The following is a 24,637-nucleotide window of genomic DNA, read 5'->3' on the forward strand; positions in this document are numbered from 1 at the left end:
AGTGTTTGTGTTTAGTGTGTTACTTCATTAAACATGGATTGCAATAGACACGCCGCATTTTGGTCCGACTCTCCTTCTCATCAAGAATACCGTTACAGAATCACCCACCACAAAGGGACCAAGCAGCGTGTCAACAGGCAGGAACAGCACAAAGTGGAGTACAGTATGGACTATACTTCTTGGGAGGAGATAGACAGGTGGGCGGTCGACCCAGGGAGAGTGCCGGAGCCCGCCTGGGATTCGATGGAGCAGTGCGCGGAAGGATATAGGAGAATGGAGTTTGCGAAGCAAGCAAGGCGGCGTGGACGGAGGCCCCAGAGTCAGCCCCAAAAATTTCTTGGGGGGGGGCTCAGGGAGAGTGTGGCAGAGTCAGGAGCCAGACCTGAGCCAACTCTCCCTGTTTATCGTGAGGAGCCAAGGAGGAGACCAGAACCAGAGCCGGTGTTGGAGGTGAGCGAAACAGAGACTGTGAAGGAGTTAATGGGGAAATTGGAGGAGAGAGAAATGAGGGAGTTGCTGTGTTGGTGTTTTAAACATGGAATTCGCCCGACGGAGAGTGTCGGGGATTTGATGGCACCTGGGTCAGCGCTCCATACTCGTCCTGAGGTGCGTGTTAGTCGGCTGGTGAAGATGGTGCCAGTCTCACGTACCAGGCCTCCTGTGCACCTCCCTAGCCTTGCACGTCCTGTGCCAGCACCGCTCTCAAGATCTCCAGTACGCCTTCACGGTCTAACCCATCCTGTGCCACCTCCACACCCCAGCCCTCCGGTAGCAGCTCCCCGCACCAGGCTTCCTGTGCGTGTCCTCGGCCCAGTACCACCAGTGCCAGCACCACGCATCAGGCCTACAGTGCGCCTCGCCTGTCCAGCGCTGTCGGAGCCGCCCTCCTCTCCAGCGCTGTCGGAGTCTCCCGCCTGTTTAGCGCTGTTAGAGCCTTCCTTCTCTACAGCGCTGCCGGAGTCTCCCGCCTGTTCAGAACTGCCAGTTAGCATAGAGCTGCCAGTTAGCATAGAGCTGCCAGTTAGCATAGAGCTGCCAGTTAGCATAGAGCTGCCAGTTAGCATGGAGCTGCCAGTCTGCAAGGAGCTGCCAGTCTGCAAGGAGCTGCCAGTCTGCATGGAGCTGCCAGTCTGCCAGTCTGCATGGAGCTACCAGTCTGCCAGTCTGCAAGGAGCCGCCAGTCTGCAAGGAGCCGCCAGAGCTGCCTGTCTGCAGGATGCCGCCAAAGCTGCCAGTCTGCAAGGAGCCGCCAGAGCTGCCAGTCTGCAAGGAGCCGCCAGAGCTGCCAGTCTGCAAGGAGCCGCCAGAGCTGCCAGTCTGCAAGGAGCTGCCAGTCTGCAAGGAGCCGCCAGAGCTGCCAGTCTGCAAGGAGCCGCCAGAGCTGCCAGTCTGCAAGGAGCCGCCAGGGCCGCCAGTCAGTATGGAGCAGCCAGGGCCGCCAGTCAGCATGGAGCAGCCAGGGCCGCCAGTCAGCATGGAGCAGCCAGGGCCGCCAGTCAGCATGGAGCAGCCAGTCAGCATGGAGCAGCCAGAGCAGCCAGTCAGCATGGAGCAGCCAGAGCTGCCAGTCAGCATGGAGCAGCCAGTCAGCATGGAGCAGCCAGAGCTGCCAGTCATCATGGAGCAGCCAGTCAGCATGGAGCAGCCAGATCTGCCAGTCGACCAGACTCTTCCAGATCTGCCAGTCGACCAGACTCTTCCAGATCTGCCAGTCGACCAGACTCTTCCAGATCTGCCAGTCGACCAGACTCTTCCAGATCTGCCAGTCGACCAGACTCTTCCAGATCTGCCAGTCGACCAGGATCTGGTAGATTCATCAACCTGCCTGAGCTTCCTCTCACTCCTGAGCTGCCCCTCAGTCTCGAGCTGCCCCTCAGTCCCGAGCTGCCCCTCAGTCCCGATCTGCTCCTCAGTCCAGTGGGGTTCTGGGTGAGGACTACTAGGCCATGGTCGGCGGCGAGGGTGGACTATCCAGGGACGCGAGGAGAAGGGACTAAGATGATTGAGGAAAATAAATAAGCGTAATGACAATTGTGTTAGACAACTGTACTGTGTGCTAGCTATTATCCAAGTTGAACTAGAACCAGTCAAATCAGGATTTGAGGAAGGGGAGTATGAAACGTGACAATATATAATAGATACGCTTACCAAGAAAACTCTGCAGAAAAGAGAATACTGATCCAAACCAGATGTTCCTTGCCGATATAAGCTAAAATAGAGGTGTCCAGAAAAGGTTTCCCCTGCGCAGGTCATTACTGAATAAACCCTGGGTGAATGCTTAACAGTTTTTTCGACTACAAGAACTCTTTTTTTTCTACAACACTGCAACCCATCAGTCTGAACGGCTTATGAACGACAGTTGTGGCTGCTTTGCGAGATGTATTGTTGTCTCTACCTTATTGCCCTTTGTGCTGTTGTCTGTGCCCAATAATGTTTGTACCATGTTTTGTGCTGCTACCATGTTGTTTTGCTACCATGTTGTTGTCATGATGTGTTGCTACCATGCTGTGTTGTCATGTGTTTCTGCCTTGCTATGTTGTTGTCTAGGTCTCTCTTTATGTAGTGTCGTGCTGTCTCTCTTGTTGTGATGTGTGTTTTGTCCTATATGTATAAGTTATTTATTTTAAAAATAAAAAAATAAATCCCAGCCCCAGTCCCGGCAGGAGGTCCCCACATTTTGGTAGGCCATCATTGTAATTGAGCATTTGTTCTTAACTAACTTGGAACGAGTTAAATAAAATAAAAAATGTCTCTTCATACAAATGAATAGCAACACACCACAATGCCAGTTCATTCAACATTTCCATGAGGTTTAATACCAATCAGAAAATGTACAAAAGAAACCAGTGTTCCTTGGAAGTTGGAGAAGGACCGAGACAGAGAGAAGCCACAGAGCAGGACAGTGCAAGGCGCTTACTTCACTCTCTCTCCCTGTTACAGGAAACAAATATGTAGGAGTGAAGGGCTTAAGTGTGTGTGTGAGACAGAGACTGCCTGATCAGCGGTCCTCTCCAGTAGGAAGTGCAATGGTCAACCTCCTCCATTGTTTCGTGAAGGATCGTCGAAAACTTGCCTTCTAGATCACCTTCCCAACCTCTATCTTGTTCTATGGGTAATTATCCAACACATGTATTGTGAAATCTTAGAGTAGTAAACAGAACCATTATGGGTTCAAAGGAAGGCCCTACATAATATTATAATGACCCTCACACAATACACCTGCATTATGTGTGCATTACAGCTGGACAACTTTCTCATGGCTTCTGGAGGGAAATGCTGTAGGAATGCTCAACCGATGTCGATCATTCAGCCGACAGAAACTTTCAACCGGTTCTCCCCATGTGGGAGCTAATGTAATATAAATAGGTGCAGCTGCTAGGCTGAAGTAGCAAGGACATAAGTACATTGGCCAGAGGACGAGAAGGTGACACCCAGTACATTTGCTATTTCTGATTAGGGTAACATTCCCAAGATTCCATTAAGCTAAACGAACATGAGTGCATTAGCCAAGGCCATAAGTACATTTATGACAGCTGGACGAGACGACCTACAGGGAGGAGGTGACTGCCCTTGGAGTGTGGTGTCAGGAAAATAACCTCACGCTCAATGTCAACAAAACAAAGGAGATGATTGTGGACTTCAGGAAACAGCAGAGGGAGCAGCCCCCTATCTACATTGACGGGACAGTAGTGGAGAGGGTGGAGAGTTTTAAGTTCCTCGGTGTACACATCACAGACAAACTGAAATGGTCCACCCACACAGACAGCACGGTGAAGAAGGTGCAGCAGCGCCTCTTCAACCTCAGGAGGCTGAAGAAATTTGGCTTGTGACCAAAAACATTCACAAACTTTTACAGATGCACAATCGAGAGCATCCTGTCGGGCTGTATCACCGCCTGGTACGGCAGCTGCTCCGCCCATAACCGGAAGGCTCTTCAGAGGGTAGTGAGGTCTGCACACCGGGGGAAAACTACCTGCCCTCCAGGACATCTACAGGACATCTACGATGTCACAGGAATGCCAAAAAGATCATCAAGGACAACAACCATCCAAGCCACTGCCTGTTCACCCCACTATCATTGTGGGAGCTAAGCATTAAATATAAATAGGTGTAGTTGCCATGCTGAAGTAGCAAGGACATGCACATTAAGAGAAGATTACACCCAGGCCATACTCTATTTCTGAATGGGTAACATGCCAAAGAGTACATTAACCAAGGCCATACGTACATTTATGACAGCTGGACGTACTATGGTCAGAAGGATACAGGAAGGAGGATGGTAGCAACATGACTGATGACCAACAGGTGAAACATAAGCATGCAATGCATGCATTATTTTTAGAATGTGAAAAGGGTCCCGCCTCCATTATAACCTAACCAAAAGCAGAGATGAGCGTTATTGGGCGTGAACAAGCAAAGAACTCCTACTAAAAGAAAATGGTGGCAGAAGGACTAAGGGGAGTAACTTCATTTACATATGGGATGTACCCATATGCTGTATGTGTATAAAAGCAGAGTTAGTGCTGAGGAGGGTCGGCTGTTACACGGACCAGCACGGATTCTGCTACTCTGTATTAAAGTCTATATTGAATTCACAAGTTCTTGTAAGAGTGTTATATTTCTGAGACAATTTTCCACGACAACATCCAGAATGCGAGGTCGGTACAGGTGCATCAAAGCTGGGACCGAGAGACTGAAAAACAGCTTCCATCTCAAGGCCATCAGACTGTTAAACAGCCATCACTAACATTGAGTGGCTCCTGCCAACATACTGACTCAACTCCAGCTACTTTAATAATGGAAAAATTGATGTAATCAATTTATCACTAGCCACTTTATATTATATAATGTTTACTTACCCTATATTACTCATCTCATATGTATATATATACTGTACGCTATACCATCTACTATATCTTGCCATCTTGATGTAATTTAATGTATCACTGTTAGGAATATTATGAATAATGACTAAACAATATCTACATTTTAAATAGAACTATAACTAACAAAACTTATACTGTCACACCCTGGTCAAAGTATTTTGTGTTTATCTTTATTTATTTGGTCAGGCCAGGGTGTGGCATGGGTTTTTGTATGTGGTGTGTATGTATGGGGATTGTAGCTAGTGGGGTGTTCTAGCTAAGTCTATGGCTGTCTGTAGTGGTTCTCAATCAGAGGCAGGTGTTTATCGTTGTCTCTGATTGGGAACCATATTTAGGCAGCCATATTCTTTGAGTTTGTCGTGGGTGATTGTCCTTAGTGTCCTGATGTCATTGGTCTGTGTTAGGTTACACAAGTATAGGCTGTTTCGGTTTTCGTTAAGTTTATTGTTTTGGTAGTGTTTGTGTTTAGTGTGTTACTTCATTAAACATGGATTGCAATAGACACGCCGCATTTTGGTCCGACTCTCCTTCTCATCAAGAATACCGTTACAGAATCACCCACCACAAAGGGACCAAGCAGCGTGTCAACAGGCAGGAACAGCCCAAAGTGGAGTACAGTATGGACTATACTTCTTGGGAGGAGATAGACAGGTGGGCGGTCGACCCAGGGAGAGTGCCGGAGCCCGCCTGGGATTCGATGGAGCAGTGCGCGGAAGGATATAGGAGAATGGAGTTTGCGAAGCAAGCAAGGCGGCGTGGACGGAGGCCCCAGAGTCAGCCCCAAAAATTTCTTGGGGGGGGCTCAGGGAGAGTGTGGCAGAGTCAGGAGCCAGACCTGAGCCAACTCTCCCTGTTTATCGTGAGGAGCCAAGGAGGAGACCAGAACCAGAGCCGGTGTTGGAGGTGAGCGAAACAGAGACTGTGAAGGAGTTAATGGGGAAATTGGAGGAGAGAGAAATGAGGGAGTTGCTGTGTTGGTGTTTTAAACATGGAATTCGCCCGACGGAGAGTGTCGGGGATTTGATGGCACCTGGGTCAGCGCTCCATACTCGTCCTGAGGTGCGTGTTAGTCGGCTGGTGAAGATGGTGCCAGTCTCACGTACCAGGCCTCCTGTGCACCTCCCTAGCCTTGCACGTCCTGTGCCAGCACCGCTCTCAAGATCTCCAGTACGCCTTCACGGTCTAACCCATCCTGTGCCACCTCCACACCCCAGCCCTCCGGTAGCAGCTCCCCGCACCAGGCTTCCTGTGCGTGTCCTCGGCCCAGTACCACCAGTGCCAGCACCACGCATCAGGCCTACAGTGCGCCTCGCCTGTCCAGCGCTGTCGGAGCCCTCCTCCTCTCCAGCGCTGTCGGAGTCTCCCGCCTGTTTAGCGCTGTTAGAGCCTTCCTTCTCTACAGCGCTGCCGGAGTCTCCCGCCTGTTCAGAGCTGCCAGTTAGCATATAGCTGCCAGTTAGCATAGAGCTGCCAGTTAGCATAGAGCTGCCAGTTAGCATGGAGCTGCCAGTCTGCAAGGAGCTGCCAGTCTGCAAGGAGCTGCCAGTCTGCATGGAGCTGCCAGTCTGCCAGTCTGCATGGAGCTGCCAGTCTGCCAGTCTGCAAGGAGCTGCCAGTCTGCAAGGAGCCGCCAGAGCTGCCTGTCTGCAGGATGCCGCCAAAGCTGCCAGTCTGCAAGGAGCCGCCAGAGCTGCCAGTCTGCAAGGAGCCGCCAGAGCTGCCAGTCTGCAAGGAGCCGCCAGAGCTGCCAGTCTGCAAGGAGCCGCCAGAGCTGCCAGTCTGCAAGGAGCTGCCAGTCTGCAAGGAGCCGCCAGAGCTGCCAGTCTGCAAGGAGCCGCCAGAGCTGCCAGTCTGCAAGGAGCCGCCAGGGCCGCCAGTCAGTATGGAGCAGCCAGGGCCGCCAGTCAGCATGGAGCAGCCAGGGCCGCCAGTCAGCATGGAGCAGCCAGAGCTGCCAGTCAGCATGGAGCAGCCAGTCAGCATGGAGCAGCCAGAGCTGCCAGTCATCATGGAGCAGCCAGTCAGCATGGAGCAGCCAGATCTGCCAGTCGACCAGACTCTTCCAGATCTGCCAGTCGACCAGACTCTTCCAGATCTGCCAGTCGACCAGACTCTTCCAGATCTGCCAGTCGACCAGACTCTTCCAGATCTGCCAGTCGACCAGACTCTTCCAGATCTGCCAGTCGACCAGACTCTTCCAGATCTGCCAGTCGACCAGACTCTTCCAGATCTGCCAGTCGACCAGGATCTGGTAGATTCATCAACCTGCCTGAGCTTCCTCTCACTCCTGAGCTGCCCCTCAGTCTCGAGCTGCCCCTCAGTCCCGAGCTGCCCCTCAGTCCCGATCTGCTCCTCAGTCCAGTGGGGTTCTGGGTGAGGACTACTAGGCCATGGTCGGCGGCGAGGGTGGACTATCCAGGGACGCGAGGAGAAGGGACTAAGATATTGATTGAGTGGGGTCCACGTCCCGCGCCGGAGCCGCCACCATGGACAGATGCCCACCCGGACCCTCCCTATTGTTTTGAGGTGCGTTCGGGAGTCCGCACCTTAGGGGGGGGGGGGTTCTGTCACACCCTGGTCAAAGTATTTTGTGTTTATCTTTATTTATTTGGTCAGGCCAGGGTGTGGCATGGGTTTTTGTATGTGGTGTGTATGTATGGGGATTGTAGCTAGTGGGGTGTTCTAGCTAAGTCTATGGCTGTCTGAAGAAATTGCCTCAGAAATATAACACTCTTACAAGAACTTGTGAATTCAATATAGACTTTAATGCAGAGTAGTAAAGCCGTGCTGATCCATGGAACAACCAACCTCTCTGCTTTTATAGCTTTACAGCCTCATATACAGCATACAGTATGTGTACATCCCATGTGTAAATGAAATAACTCCCCTTGTCCTTTCGCCACCATTATATTTTATTCCGAGTTCTTGCTTGTTCACGCCCAGTTACGCCCACATCTGCTTCAGGCTAGATTATAATGGTGGCGGGACCCCTTATGTCACAAAAAAAAAATGTATTGTATACTTCATGTTTCAGGTTGGCCATTTTGCCACCATCCTCTCTCCACGTTCTCCTGTCATTAGTATGTCCGGATGCAACCAATGTAGTTATGGCCTCAGCTAATGTAAAATGGCAGGGCCAAACATCTCCTAATCAATAAACAAAAGATAGGAGTAAAAGATCCAGCCATATTCCATAGTGATATGCAAAAAAAAAACATAATACCAAAGGTAAAAATAGAAAAGAGATACAATACAACATGTAAAAGCCATGAGCATGTAGTACAGAGCCTGGCCTGAGGTTATCTCAGTTATGTAGAATATAAAGAGAAAAATGCAATGAATATGATAGAAGTTCATGAAAATCAATACCATGCATATAGAGTTACAAAATAAAAGTGATATGACATCCTTCGAAAATAAAACACTTCAACATGATCCTCCCTCGCAGACACCTCTCTAACAACAGTTATATTATTAAAGACAAAACCTGTTAAAGGATTAAGGACATGGTCCATAGACACTCATAACCGGAATACCCTATATTACCTGACATGTTGAAAGTGATTGTCACGTTCTGACCATAGTTCTGTTGTGTTTTCCTTGTTTTAGTGTTGGTCAGGACGTGAGCTGGGTGGGCATTCTATGTTGTGTATCTAGTTTGTCCGTTTCTATGTATGGCCTGATATGGTTCTCAATCAGAGGCAGGTGTTAGTCATTGACTCTGATTGGGAACCATATTTAGGTTGCTTGTTTTGTGTTGGGGTTTGTGGGTGATTGTTTCCTCTCTTTGTGTCTATGCACAAGATAGGACTGTTTTCACATTTGTTGTTTTGTAATTTGAAGTGTTCAGTTGGGATTTATTATTAAATGAGATGAACTCTCACCACGCTGCGCTTTGGTCCTCTCCTTCCCAGGAAGAAAGCCGTTACAGTGATCCTTATTCTAGAAGGCAAAACTAGCTTTTATTTCAACAAAATATATATATATATATATATATATATATATATATATAAAACCACAACAAACCAATATAATGCAGGATATAAGGATACACAGAGATATACTATAAATTATACCATTTAAGCACATTCCTCAACCTGACAGATAGGACAATCTCCTCTTTGACACATGGCACAGAACAAAGGATCAGGATCGTGCATGTTTCCCCCATTACGACCCAGTGAGCACCACTTGGACCTACCTACACTTTGTGGACATGCACAATCTCATAGTCTTCAGAATTGGGTATTTTAGCATAAACGGGAAAAACATCCTTACGAAAGTCATGGCAAGCATAACCACCTCCCGGAGTCACCCCATGGAGACAATTAGGATGACCAAAAGGGCAATAAAGAGGTTCTGCAAGACTATTGCAAGGCTCTCCAAACCCATTAGTATAATGACCAGGTTTTTCAGGCACGGCGTTAATTACAACAGGCTGTTACTGTTGCTGTTACTGTTGTCACAGTCCTTTCCTGGCCTGGTGCCAGCGTGGGGCCAATTCGGATGATATTTACACTATTCCCTTCAGTCCATTTAGTACTCACCATTTCTACTATATATTCTTCACCTTCCTCTTGGTCATGTTTGTCCATGGTGATCAGCCAAGTGTCTTCTCCTTTAGTTATTGTCAAGTTGCATCCTTTCAAGTCCCAAACGACTTCTCCCAATGTCTGATGATGTGTCCATCCACAGAGTGCTATTTCTGGTGGAGATCTGATTCTCCTGATTGAGAGGGACCTCTGAACAGAAATGCTAACCTTAATCATTCTCCTCGGGTTGTTCAGCAGGCTCCTCTCTTCTCTTTCTTTTTTCAACATATTGCTTGATTGTACGTGAGCTTGCTGTCCCTTCCCCCTTGTTTACTGTTGCTCTTGTCATGTCAATGTCATTGTCCTTCTATTTTTCTAGCTTTAACTGTCTGTTAAGGGGACCAAACAATGACTGAAAAGTCAATTGTGGGGAAATCTCCCTCCTCTTCAGCCTGTAGAACTTCTCCCTCTCCTCCCTCCTGGGAGGTTCCCTCCTCTGGCCGGACTTGGCTTCCATCTGAAAAGGCATACATTTCAGGGAAGAGTCGCTCCCACTCTGTAGGTGGTATTTCGGGGTCCCACTGTAGAGGGCTTCCGTCAGGGAGATCTGCCAGAGTAGATATATCGACAGGAAGGTCAACGCTGGACTCTCTGGCCCTTCAGGAGAGAATATCCGTTGTTTGCAGGTTTTTTCTCCAGCATTGTCTTTCTTTCGTCCTCCTCTTGGTGCATTAGGCGGTGCATCAGTTGTATCCTGGCTTCCACCTGGTCTGCTGACTTCTTTACTCCTCCCCGGCGTCTCGATCTCCTCCGCTGCTCCTGCTCCTTCCGGGCTCCCGTCTGATGAATCAGCATCCTCTGAGTCCTCATATCTAGGCGGTTGTCTCCTCCTCTGCGATGGGACCTTGGTGCAGTGGTTTAGATAGTACCACGTTTTGCTCCCTTTCACCTGGTCCTTCTCTCCTTGGCTGATTCCACTTCCTCCGGAACACCCGAAGTTAGACCAGATCGCCTGGTATCACCGAGCGGGGCTCCTCCGGTCCTGGCTAAGGCACCTGCTTTTTCTCCTGTAAATATATAGCTTTGTGTATCTCAGTTACTTTCAACTCACTTTCCAACAGATTGTCAGGTGCGTGAATGAGGACCCAAAAGCGAATTAACAAAACAGAGTTTCTTTAATGACGAAACACACGTAGGCTCAGATGGACAGGCAGATTCCGACAGGACAGGACAAGGTTGCAGCAAACACGACGATAGTCTGGTTCAGGCATGAGAAACACAAACGAGAATCCGACAAAGACAGAAGCAGGAACAGAGAGAGATATAGAGACCTAATCAGAGGGAAAAAGGGAACAGGTGGGAAAAGGGGTGAACGAGGTAGTTAGAGGAGACAAGGAACAGCTGGGGGAAGGAGGGTAAGAAAAGGTAACCTAATACGACCAGCAGAGGGAGACAGGGTGAAGAGAAAGAACAGGAACAAGACACAACATGACAATACATGACAGTACCCCCCCCACTCACCGAGCGCCTCCTGGCGCACTCGAGGAGGAAACCTGGCGGCAACGGAGGAAATCATCGATCAGCGAACGGTCCAGCACGTCCCGAGAGGGAACCCAACTCCTTTCCTCAGGACCGTACCCCTCCCAATCCACTAGGTACTGATGACCACGGCCCCGAGGACGCATGTCCAAAATCTTACGGACCCTGTAGATAGGTGCGCCCTCGACAAGGATGGGGGGGGGGGGAAGACGAGCGGGGGCGCGAAGAACGGGCTTAACACAGGAGACATGGAAGACCGGGTGGACGCGACGAAGATATCGCGGAAGAAGAAGTCGCACTGCGACAGGATTAATGATCTGAGAAATACGGAACGGACCAATGAACCGCGGGGTCAACTTGCGAGAAGCTGTCTTAAGGGGAAGGTTCTGAGTGGAGAGCCAAACTCTCTGACCGCGACAATATTTAGGACTCTTAGTTCTACGCTTATTAGCAGCTCTCACAGTCTGCGCCCTATAACGGCAAAGTGCAGACCTGACCCTCTTCCAGGTGCGCTCGCAACGTTGGACAAAAGCCTGAGCGGAGGGGACGCTGGACTCGGCGAACTGAGATGAGAACAGCGGAGGCTGGTACCCGAGGCTACTCTGAAAAGGAGATAGCCCGGTCGCAGACGAAGGAAGCGAGTTGTGGGCGTATTCTGCCCAGGGGAGCTGTTCTGACCAAGACGCAGGGTTACGAAAAGAAAGACTGCGTAAGATGCGACCAATAGTCTGATTGGCCCGTTCTGCTTGACCGTTAGACTGGGGGTGAAAGCCGGAAGAGAGACTGACGGAAGCCCCAATCAAACGGCAAAACTCCCTCCAAAATTGAGACGTGAATTGCGGACCCCTGTCCGAAACGACGTCTGACGGAAGGCCATGAATTCTGAAAACATTCTCGATGATGATTTGTGCCGTCTCTTTAGCAGAAGGAAGCTTAGCAAGGGGAATAAAATGAGCCGCCTTAGAGAACCTATCGACAACCGTAAGAATAACAGTCTTCCCCGCTGACGAAGGCAGTCCGGTGATAAAATCTAAGGCGATGTGAGACCACGGTCGAGAGGGAATGGGAAGCGGCCTGAGACGGCCGGCAGGAGGGGAGTTACCGGGGAGTTACAAGCAGCCACGAAACGACGCGTGTCATGCTCCCGGGTGGGCCACCAAAAACGCTGGCGAATGGAAGCAAGCGTACCCCGAACGCCAGGGTGACCGGCTAACTTGGCAGAGTGAGCCCACTGAAGAACGGCCAGATGAGTAGGAACGGGAACGAAAAGGAGGTTTCTAGGACAAGCGCGCGGCGACGGAGTGTGAGTGAGTGCTTGCTTTACCTGCCTCTCAATTCCCCAGACAGTCAACCCGACAACACGCCCCTCAGGGAGAATCCCCTCGGGGTCAGTGGAGGCTACTGAAGAACTGAAGAGACGAGATAAAGCATCAGGCTTGGTGTTCTTAGAGCCCGGACGATAAGAAATCACGAACTCGAAACGAGCGAAAAACAGCGCCCAACGAGCCTGACGCGCATTAAGTCGTTTGGCAGAACGGATGTACTCAAGGTTCCTATGGTCAGTCCAAACGACAAAAGGAACGGTCGCCCCCTCCAACCACTGTCGCCATTCGCCTAGGGCTAAGCGGATGGCGAGCAGTTCGCGGTTTCCCACATCATAGTTACGTTCCGACGGCGACAGGCGATGAGAAAAATACGCGCAAGGGTGGACCTTGTCGTCAGAGAGGGAGCGCTGAGAAAGAATGGCTCCCACGCCCACCTCTGACGCGTCAACCTCGACAACGAACTGTCTAGAGACGTCAGGTGTAACAAGGATAGGTGCGGATGTAAAACGATTCTTGAGGAGATCGAAAGCTCCCTGGGCGGAAACGGACCACTTAAAGCACGTCTTGACAGAAGTAAGGGCTGTGAGAGGAGCTGCCACCTGACCGAAATTACGGATGAAACGACGATAGAAGTTCGCGAAGCCGAGAAAGCGCTGCAGCTCGACCCTAACCCTAACCCTAACCCTTAGCGGGATCCATCTTAATGCCTTCAGCGGAAATAACAGAACCGAGAAATGTGACGGAGGAGGCATGAAAAGTGCACTTCTCAGCCTTCACAAAAAGACAATTCTCTAAAAGGCGCTGGAGGACACGTCGAACGTGCTGAACATGAATCTGGAGTGACGGTGAAAAAATCAGGATATCGTCAAGGTAAACGAAAACAAAGATGTTCAGCATGTCTCTCAGGACGTCATTGACTAATGCCTGAAAGACAGCTGGAGCGTTAGCGAGGCCGAAAGGAAGAACCCGGTATTCAAAGTGCCCTAACGGAGTGTTAAATGCCGTCTTCCACTCGTCCCCCTCCCTGATGCGCACGAGATGGTAAGCGTTACGAAGGTCCAACTTAGTGAAAAACCTGGCTCCCTGCAGGATCTCGAAGGCTGAAGACATAAGAGGAAGCGGATAACGATTCTTCACTGTTATGTCATTCAGCCCTCGATAATCTATGCAGGGGCGCAGAGACCCGTCTTTCTTCTTGACAAAAAAAAACCCCGCTCCGGCGGGAGAGGAGGAGGGGACTATGGTACCGGCGTCAAGAGCTACAGACAAATAATCTTCGAGAGCCTTACGTTCGGGAGCCGACAGAGAGTATAGTCTACCCCGGGGGGGAGTGGTTCCCGGAAGGAGATCAACACTACAATCATACGACCGGTGTGGAGGAAGAGAGGTGGCCCTGGACCGACTGAACACCGTGCGCAGATCGTGATATTCCTCCGGCACCCCTGTCAAATCACCAGGCTCCTCCTGTGAAGAAGAGACAGAGGAAACAGGAGGGATAGCAGACATTAAACATTTCACATGACAAGAGACGTTCCAGGAGAGGATAGAATTACTAGACCAATTAATAGAAGGATTATGACAAACTAGCCAGGGATGGCCCAACACAACAGGTGTAAAAGGTGAACGAAAAATTAAAAAAGAAATGGTTTCGCTATGATTACCAGAGACAGTGAGGGTTAAAGGTAGCGTCTCACGCTGAATCCTGGGGAGAGGACTACCATCCAAAGCGAACAAGGCCGTGGGCTCCCTTAACTGTCTGAGAGGAATGTCATGTTCCCGAGCCCAGGTCTCGTCCATAAAACAGCCCTCCGCCCCAGAGTCTATCAAGGCACTGCAGGAAGCTGATGAACCGGTCCAGCGTAGATGGACCGACAAGGTAGTGCAGGATCTTGAAGGAGAGACAGGAGTAGTAGCGCTCACCAGTAGCCCTCCGCTTACTGATGAGCTCTGGCTTTTACTGGACATGAAGTGACAAAATGACCAGCGGAACCGCAATAGAGACAGAGGCGGTTGGTGATTCTCCGTTCCCTCTCTTTAGTCGAAATGCGGATACCTCCCAGCTGCATAGGCTCAGCACCCGAGCCGGCAGAGGAAGATGGTAGTGATGCGGAGAGGGGGGCAACGGAGAACGCGAGCTCCTTTCCACGAGCTCGGTGACGCAGATCAACCCGTCGCTCTATGCGAATAGCGAGTTCAATCAAGGAATCCACGCTGGAAGGAACCTCCCGGGAGAGAATCTCATCCTTTACCTCCGCGCGGAGACCCTCCAGAAAACGAGTGAGCAAAGCCGGCTCGTTCCAGTCACTGGAGGCAGCAAGAGTGCGAAACTCAATAGAGTAGTCTGTTATGGATCGATTACCTTGACATAGGGAAGACAGGACCCTGGAAGCTTCCTCCCCAAAAACAGAACGATCAAAAACCCGTATCATCTCCTCCTTAAAGTCCTGATACTGGTTAGTACACTCAGCCCTTGCCTCCCAGATTGCCGTGCCCCACTCACGAGCCCGTCCAGTAAGGAGAGATATGACGTAGGCGATACGAGCAGTGCTCCTGGAGTAAGTGTTGGGCTGGAGAGAAAACACAATATCACACTGGGTGAGGAACGAGCGGCATTCAGTGGGCTCCCCAGAGTAACACGGCGGGTTATTGATTCTGGGCTCCGGAGATTCGAAAGCCCTGGAAGTGGCCGGTGGATCGAGGCGGAGATGGTGAACCTGTTCTGTGAGGTTGGAGACTTGGGCGGCCAGGGTCTCAACGGCATGTCGAGCAGCAGACAATTCCTGCTCGTGTCTGCCTAGCATCGCTCCCTGGATCTCGACGGCTGAGTGGAGAGGATCCGAAGTCGCTGGGTCCATTCTTGGTCGGATTCTTCTGTCAGGTGCGTGAATGAGGACCCAAAAGCGAATTAACAAAACAGAGTTTCTTTAATGACGAAACACACGTAGGCTCAGATGGACAGGCAGATTCCGACAGGACAGGACAAGGTTAGATGAACCGGCAGATTCCGGCAGGACAGGACAAGGTTGCAGCAAACACGACGATAGTCTGGTTCAGGCATGAGAAACACAAACGAGAATCCGACAAAGACAGAAGCAGGAACAGAGAGAGATATAGAGACCTAATCAGAGGGAAAAAGGGAACAGGTGGGAAAAGGGGTGAACGAGGTAGTTAGAGGAGACAAGGAACAGCTGGGGGAAGGAGGGTAAGAAAAGGTAACCTAATACGACCAGCAGAGGGAGACAGGGTGAAGAGAAAGAACAGGAACAAGACACAACATGACAATACATGACACAGATCTAATTAAGGACCTTTATAGAGTTCTCCTAAGGTTGGTGTAGGCATGGGTCGACCTGTAAGCATTTGATGCGGTGTTAGATGTGTGCTTCTGTTAGTTTCCATGCGACAACTCATTAAAGCAAGCGGTAAAGCATCCACCCAATTAAGCCCTGAAGATTCACAGATCTTTGTTATCTTCGCTTTTAGGGTGCCGTTAATTTTTTCAACCAAACCTTGCGATTGCAGATTCTTAATTGTATTATTGTATTACAACTTTTTGTGTAAATGCTGAGCCATTGTCTGAACTAATTTCCGACGGAATACCAAACCTAGGTATTACTTCTCTTGTTAGGAATTGTACCACTGTACCTGATCCCTGATCAGCTGACGGTATTGCTTCTATCCATCTACTGAACCTGTCTATGATAACAAACATGTACCTTCTACCACGTATTGGTTTTATCATGTCTACATAGTCCATCACAATGTGTCGAAACGGACCTTCTGGAACCGGTATGTGACCTATGGGCGTTGTTATACCTTTAGGTATGTTATTTTTCGCACATATTTCACATCTTGATAACACTTCATCTACTGTTGCCTGTAGATAAGGTGACCAAAAACCTTGTTTTTTTAATTTGTTTCTTATTACCTCCCCCCTTGCACCATGATCTAGATCATGTGCATCATTAATAAGTAAAGACAATAAGGACGTGGTAGCAAGTATGGCACCATCATGTGTTCTCCACACTCCATGTCTATCAACAGAGGCTCCCCTCTGTAACCAGGTATTTTGCTCATTCCAGCGCGAGACTGGATTTGGACTAACTCAGCCGGAGATGGTATTGGTGCAAAGCCAGCCATATCCATCAAAGGTGCGGTAAGTATTGGGACAACACATCTAGAGGCCTTTTTGGCAGCTTCAACAGCTGCATTATTACCCCTAACAACAAAGTCGTTGCCTTTCTTGTGTGCCTGACATTGATGATTGCTAACTTCCGAGGATACATTAAAGCTGTCATTAATCTGACAATTTGCATGTGATGCTGGGGCTCTCTCATGCCGTCCCTGGAGGGGGTGCGTCACCTGAGTGGGTTGAGTCACTGATGTGGTCATCCTGTCTGGGTTGGCGCCCCCCCCCCCCCCTTAAGTTGTGCCGTGGCGGAGGTCTTTGTGGGCTATACTCAGCCTTGTCTCAGGATGGTATGTTGGTGGTTGAAGATATCCCTCTAGTGGTGTGGGGGCTGTGCTTTGGCAAAGTGGGTGGGGTTATATCCTTCCTGTTTGGCCCTGTCCGGGGGTGTCCTCGGAGTGGGCCACAGTGTCTCCTGACCCCTCCTGTCTCAGCCTCCAGTATTTATGCTGCAGTAGTTTATGTGTCGGGGGGCTAGGGTCAGTTTGTTATATCTGGAGTACTTCTCCTGTCCTATTCGGTGTCCTGTGTGAATCTAAGTGTGCGTTCTCTAATTCTCTCATTAGCATAACGCAACGTTAACTATTCATGAAAATCGCAAATGAAATGAAATAAATATGCTAGCTCTGAAGCTTAGCCTTTTGGTTAACAACACTGTCATCTCAGATTTTCAAAATATGCTTTTCAACCATAGCAAAAACAAGCATTTGTGTAACAGTATTGATAGCTAACATGCCATTTAGCCTAGCATCCAGCATGCAACATTTCAACAAAAACAAGAAAAGCCTTCAAATAAAATCATTTACCTTTGAAGAACTTCAGATGTTTTCAATGAGGAGACTCTCAGATAGCAAATGTTCAGTTTTTCCTGAAAGATTATTTGTTTAGGACAAATCGCTCCGTTTTCTGCGTCACGTTTAGCTATGAAAAAACCCCTGTATCCAGGATTGTGTAAATCTATCAGCAAGCTCATTAGCATAACACAACGTTAACTATTTATGAAAATCGCAAATGAAATGAAATAAATATGCCATCTCTCAAGCTTAGCCTTTTGTAAACAACACTGTCATCTCAGATTTTCAAAATATGCTTCTCAACCATAGGAAAACAATCATTTGTGTAAAAGTAGCTAGCTAGCGTTAGCATTTCGCATTAGCATTTAGCGTTAGCATTAGCGTTAGCATCCAGCACGCAACATTAACAAAAACATAAAAGCCTTCAAATAAAATCATTTACCTTTGAAGAACTTCTGATGTTTTCAATGAGGATACTCTCAGTTAGATAGCAGATGCTCAGTTTTTCCAAAAAGATTCCTTGTGTATTAGAAATAGCTCCGTTTTATACATCACATTTGGCTACCAAAAAAAATCCGAAAATTCAGTCCTCAAAACGCGAACTTTTTTCCAAATTAACTCCATAATATCGACTGAAAACATGGCAAACGTGGTTTAGAATCAATCATCAAGGTGTTTTTCACATATCTCTTCATTGATACATCGTTCTTGGACACATGCTTTCTCCCCTGAATCAAATGGTAAAGTAGAAGCAGCTGGCAATTGCGCACCGAATTCGACGCAGGACACCAGGCGGACACTTGGAAAATGTAGTCTCTTATGGTCAATCTTCCAATGATATGCCTACAAATACGTCACAATGCTGCTAAGACCTTGGGCGAACGACAGAAAGTGTAGGCTCATTCGTTGCGCAATCACAGCCATATAAGGAGAGAATGGAAAACAGAGCTTCAGAAATTCTGCTAATTCCTGGGTGATGCATCATCTTGGTTTCGCCTGTAGAATGAGTTCTGGGGCACTTACAGACAAAATCTTTGCAGATTCTGAAACTTCAGAGTGTTTTCTTTCCAAAACTGTCAAGAATATGCATAGTCGAGCATCTTTTCGTGACAAAATATCGCGCTTAAAACGGGAACGTTTTTTATCCAAAAATGAAATAGCGCCCCTAGAGCTCTAACTGGTTTTAATAGACAAAGAGGATTGTAACACAGAGAACTACTTTGTAGATGGTTCTCGTTTCAAGGACTATACAGGAAATCATGCAGGGTTTGCAGTAGTTAAACAACAGGGAAAGGATTTAACTGAGGAAATATTAGAACATTGTCAACCTTGTTCAGCCCAGTTGGCAGAACTAAAAGCATTGATTGCAGCATGTGTGCTAGGGAAAGGAAAATCAGTTCATATCTATACTGATTCAACTTACGCACATGGTGTATGTCATTTATTTGGTACAGTTTGGAAACAGAGAGGATTTAAAAAAAGAGTGATGGTACTCCCATCCAGCATCAATCAATCAAATTTATTTTATATAGCCCTTCGTACATCAGCTGATATCTCAAAGTGCTGTACAGAAACCCAGCCTAAAACCCCAAACAGCAAGCAATGCAGGTGAAGAAGCACGGTGGCTAGGAAAAACTCCCTAGAAAGGCCAAAACCTAGGAAGAAACCTAGAGAGGAACCAGGCTATGTGGGGTGGCCAGTCCTCTTCTGGCTGTGCCGGGTGGAGATTATAACAAAACATGGTCAAGATGTTCAAATGTTCATAAATGACCAGCATGGTCGAATAATAATAAGGCAGAATAGTTGAAACTGGAGCAGCAGCACAGTCAGGTGGACTGGGGACAGCAAGGAGTCATCATGTCAGGTATTCCTGGGGCATGGTCCTAGGGCTCAGGTCCTCCGAGAGAGAGAAAGAAAGAGAGAATTAGAGAGAGCATATGTGGGATGGCCAGTCCTCTTCTGGCTGTGCCGGGTGGAGATTATAACAGAACATGGCCAAGATGTTCAAATGTTCATAAATGATCAGCATGGTTGAATAATAATAAGGCAGAACAGTTGAAACTGGAGCAGCAGCACAGCCAGGTGGACTGGGGACAGCAAGGAGTCATCATGTCAGGTAGTCCTGGGGCATGGTCCTAGGGCATTTAGCCTAGCATCCAGCATGCAACATTTCAACAAAAACAAGAAAAGCCTTCAAATAAAATCATTTACCTTTGAAGAACTTTGGATGTTTTCAATGAGGAGACTCTCAGTTAGATAGCAAATGTTCAGTTTTTCCAAAAAGATTCTTTGTGTATTAGAAATCACTCCGTTTTGTACATCACATTTGGCTACCAAAAAAACCCGAAAATTCAGTCATCAAAACACCGAACTTTTTTCCAAATTAACTCCATAATATCGACTGAAACATGACAAACGTTGTTTAGAATCAATCCTCAAGGTGTTTTTCACATATCTCTTCGATGATATCGTTCGTGGAAGCCTGGTCACTTCTCTCTATCAAATTGAAGAATACTTGCAGCTGGCGTTTGCGCACCAATTTCGACGCAGGACACCAGGCGGACACCTGGCAAATGTAGTCTCTTATGGTCAATCTTCCAATGATATGCCTACAAATACGTCACAATGCTGCCGACATCTTGGGGAAACGGCAGAAGGTCTATGCTTATTCCTGTCGCATTCACAGCCATATAAGGAGACAAGGGAAAACAGCGCCTCAGAAATTTTGCTCATTTCCTGTTTGAAGTTTCATATTGGTTTCGCCTGTAGCATCAGTTCTGGGGCACTCACAGACAATATCTTTGCAGATTTTGAAACGTCAGAGTGTTTTCTTTCCAAAGTTGTCAATTATATGCATAGTCGAGCATCTTTTCGTGACAAAATATTGCGCTTAAAACGGGAAAGTTTTTTTTATCCAATAATGAAATAGCGCCCCCATAGATTCAACAGGTTAAAACCTCTCTGGGATATGTGGGACCCACCTGGTCAAAATCCAGGGAAAATGCAGAGCGTCAAATTCAAATAAATGACTATAAAAATCTAACTTTCATGAAATCACACATGTAAGATACAAAATTAAAGCTACAAGTGTTGTGAATCCAGCCAACATGTCAGATTTCAAAAAGGCTTTTCGTCGAAAGCAAACGATGCTATTATCTGACAGTAGCTCCTCCGTAAACAAAGAGAGAAAACAAATTTCAACCCTGCAGGCGTGACACAAAACGCAGAAATAAAAATATAAATCATGCCAAAAGGAACATCACAAATGTTCCTTTTGTTCGATTAATTCTGTCGATATATATCCAAAATGTCCATCTATTTGGCTCGTTTGATCCAGAAAAACACTGGTTCCAACACCGGTTCTAACAAAATATCTCAAACATTACCTGTAAACTTTGCCAAAACATTTCAAACTACTTTTGTAATACAACTTTAGGTATTTTGTAAAGTAAATAATCGATAAAATTGAAGACGGGATGATCTGTGTTCAATACAGGAAGAAAACAAACTGACGCTACCTTTCTGGTCACGCGCCTCTAACAAACAGTACACTTGAAGTGACCCTACTACTTTCCTTCATTACACAAAGGAAAAACCTCAACCAATTTCTAAAGACTGGTGACATCCAGTGGAAGCGGTAGGAACTGCAAGAAGGTCCCTTAGAAATCTGGATTCCCCCCAAAACTCGGAATGGTTTTTGCTCAGGGTTTCGCCAGCTACATAAGTTCTGTTATACTCACAGACATGATTCAAACGGTTTTAGAAACTTCAGAGTGTTTTCTATCCAAATCAGGTCCGTCAGATCCAAAGAAATTGAGAAAATCATACCATCAGAGGTATGGTCACAACATGATACAGATGTTGGGTTGGTGAAGTCCTCAAGTCCTGTTAACATCAAAGTAAAACTTGATGCTAAACCTCCTTGGAAAGCCCAATATCATATGAAGCCTGAAGCTGAAGAAGGGATACGTTCAACAATTGAAGGATTGCTCAGGGCAGGTCTATTGATAGAGATGCCAAGCCTTTGCAATACACCTTTGCTGCCTGTTCTCAAAGTCGATGGTAAAAAATGAAGATTGGTACATGACTTAACTTTATTCAGTGTATTGAATCCTATTTAATACCGTTTTCCTTCTAATTCAGTTATTTATAATATATGTACCTTATCTATTTTTATTTATTCCTTTATATTATCCTATCCGATTGTTACTTATTGTTTTATTCCTAATTTATTCCTAATTAATTCTATCTATTCTCAGCACTAGTTCCTATTTCACTGAGTTTCTCCCAACCCACTCTCTCTCTCTCTTCCTAGTTGCTAGGTTGCCTAGGTCCTTCCCTTCAGGCTGTCTCCCTAGGGATTCTGTTGCTACAGAGTGCTTGATCGCTCCCTGTTTTCTCCTATCGTCCTTCACAATGCTTTAATTATCTTCTAGCAAATGCCATTATGAACTATGCCACAATACTGTTCTCTATGTATTCGTTGCCCCTATTTATTCTAAATAGCCTGGGTTTATTTCAACCATATAGTATAGCTTATGCCTGTCTGTTTTATCTCTCCACGACACACACCGGTATATACTACATGGGTCTTGTTTAATGTTTTATTTAACCATTTCTATGCATTCCAGAATAGTTACAGTATCAAATACACTATTATGTCAATGTCCTATCTTTACATAGTTATTTTTAATCAATACCTATTGATTCTATTCCCTCTTCCCAGTGAGCACTAGATTAAAAATCCCTGTTTAGCCAGAAGGAGTGTTTTATTTGCAGGATTTATTTTGCAGTTGAACTTTGCAAAATTGGGTCAACGTTCCACTGCGCCCTATCTATTCACCTAAGCGGACCCCCTTCTTGGGGCGGTATCGTGAATAATCTACCCATAGCAGATATTTTCTTAATTGTTAAAAGTGGTATTGTAGGTTTTTATTTGATTTGTGTTGTGTTGACAATATATCCAGGTAGCCGCAGCCCCACACCAGGCCAGGCAGTCTAGCCAAAGAGAGCAAACAAACGCACCACTCAGACCACACAAGGTCCCCGGATGAATGCTCCGGTGAGAGGGGCAACCTGAATCACACACCCAACACGAACCGCTTGATCAGGTTGCATGGGCTGTGTTAACGCACATCCCTAAACAGGTCCTGAAACAGTCGTGCCCGGCTGTCCAAACAGGCCACCCATGTGGGTCCGTTGAGCGGTCCGACCAGAGCAAGTGCAATCCCCCTCCACCAAACACCTGAAACCAGCGAGGTCCACAAGTTCCCACACACTTAGTCCCCACAAATGCACATACAAATTATATTTAACAATCCCCCAAACCATGCATGCAGGTTACTGAATTCAAAAGCTCTTAACACTACTAGGTTATTTTAGAAATTTGGAGAGACCCACGTGATACCTTTCCCGCTGAGACAGAACTCCCAAAGCAATTCGCACAAACATTCAACTATGTAAGAACAAGCTTACCTGCTAGCTGTGTGGTCACCCGTTTGAGAGGTTGCTCGGAAGAACTGCAGTCAGCCGAAGGCGTCACTTGTCCAATGGTCCCTTCGACTCCTGGCAAGCTCGCCAAAATATGTGGTGGAATATTGCCTCAAAAATATAACACTCTTACAAGAACTTGTGAATTCAATATAGACTTTAATACAGAGTAGTAAAGCCGTGCTGATCCGTGGAACAACCAACCTCTCTGCTTTTATAGTTTTACAGCCTCATATACAGCATATGGGTACACCTGTCTCTGCCTGGCCGGTTCCCCTCTCTCCACTGGGATTCTCTGCCTCTAACCCTATTACAGGAGCTGAGTCACTGGCTTACTGGTGCTCTCCTTGCCGTCCCTAGGAGGGGTGCATCACTTGAGTGGGTTGAGTCACTGACGTGGTCTTCCTGCCTGGGTTGGTGCCCTCCCTTGAGTTGTGCCGTAGCGGAGATCTTTGTGGGCTATACTCGGCCTTGTCTCAGGATGGTAAGTTGGTGGTTGAAGATATCCCTCTAGTGGTGTGGGGGCTGTGCTTTGGCAAAGTGGGTGGGGTTATATACTGCCTGTTTGGCCCTGCCGGGGTGTCATTGGATGGGGCCACAGTGTCTCCTGACCCCTCCTGTCTCAGACTCCAGTATTTATGCTGTAGTTTATGTGTTGGGGGCTAGGTTCAGTCTGTTATATCTGAAGTATTTCTCCTGTCTTATCCAGTGTCCTGTGTGCATTTAAGTATGCTCTCTCTAATTCTCTCTTTCTCTCTCTCGGAGGACCTGAGCCCTAGGCCCATGCCTCAGGACTACCTGGCATGATGACTCTTTGCTATCCCCAGTCCACCTGGCCATGCTGGTGCTCCAGTTTCAACTGTTCTGCCTGCGGCTATGGAACCCTGACCTGTTCACCGGACGTGCTACCTGTCCCAGACCTGTTGTTTTCAACTCTCTAGAGACAGCAGGAGAGGTAGAGATACTATCGATGATCGGCTATGAAAAGCCAACTGACATTTACTCCTGAGGTGCTGACCTGTTGCACCCTCGACAACTACTGTGATTATTATTATTTGACCATGCTGGTCATTTATGCACATTTTAACATCTTGGCCATGTTCTAGGCAGGGTTTCTATACAGGACTTTGAGATATCAGCTGATGGAAGAAGGGCTATATAAATACGGTTGATTTGATTTGATTGTGGGCTTAAGGGAAGCCACTACATAATCGTATAATTTTCCTCAGACGTACACCTGCATTATGTGTGTATGTCTATTATTTTTGTACCATTTGCTATGGTCACGCCACCAATAAAATCTACGCCTTAGAGTATGTGTCAATAAGAGGAGAGGAAACCAAGTAAAGATGGGCGTAGACAGACTAGAAGTAAGATTAGGAAACAATAGTGGCAGAATGCCAAAAGATGGTGGTGATTTACGTAGAGTGGAGTGACTATGTATGATGTGTCAAATTATAACTGTATATAAAGAGATCTCAGAGCCTGGGACCGGCAGTTGCTCCATGGACCACTCGGCTTATGTACAGTGGGGCAAAAAAGTATTTAGTCAGCCACCAATTGTGCAAGTTCTCCCACTTAAAAATATGAGGCCTGTAATTTTCATCATAGGTACACTTCAACTATAACAGACAAAATGAGGGGAAAAAATCCAGAAAATCACATTGTAGGAGTTTTAATGAATTTATTTGCAAATGTATTTATTTATTTATTTGCAAATTATGGCAAATTATCTCTCATCTTTTTAAGTGGGAGAACTTGCACAATTGGTGGCTGACTAAATACGTTTTTGCCCCACTGTATTCACAAGCTCCGGTGTCTAAGAGATATTTTTAAGAAGTATTTCCATGACAGTTCCCACTCCCCTTACCACCCCTACTCT

The 24,637-nt window shown here is 47.2% G+C and overlaps 1 long non-coding RNA gene across 1 annotated transcript; it reads right to left on the bottom strand.

Annotated features, from left to right (window-relative positions):
* Positions 1 to 8,907: 8,907 nt before the first annotated feature.
* Positions 8,908 to 18,432, bottom strand: LOC149973014 (uncharacterized). The gene is made up of 3 exons (XR_016490443.1): positions 17,708 to 18,432; positions 17,278 to 17,339; positions 8,908 to 10,485 (listed from the first exon to the last, which is right to left on the bottom strand). It is a non-coding gene; the product is annotated as an uncharacterized LOC149973014 (long non-coding RNA).
* Positions 18,433 to 24,637: the final 6,205 nt, after the last annotated feature.

Source organism: Oncorhynchus mykiss, chromosome 21 (assembly GCF_057628025.1).
Source record: "Oncorhynchus mykiss isolate SJ-2025 chromosome 21, ASM5762802v1, whole genome shotgun sequence".
In the NCBI taxonomy this organism is placed as follows: Eukaryota; Metazoa; Chordata; class Actinopteri; order Salmoniformes; family Salmonidae; genus Oncorhynchus; species Oncorhynchus mykiss.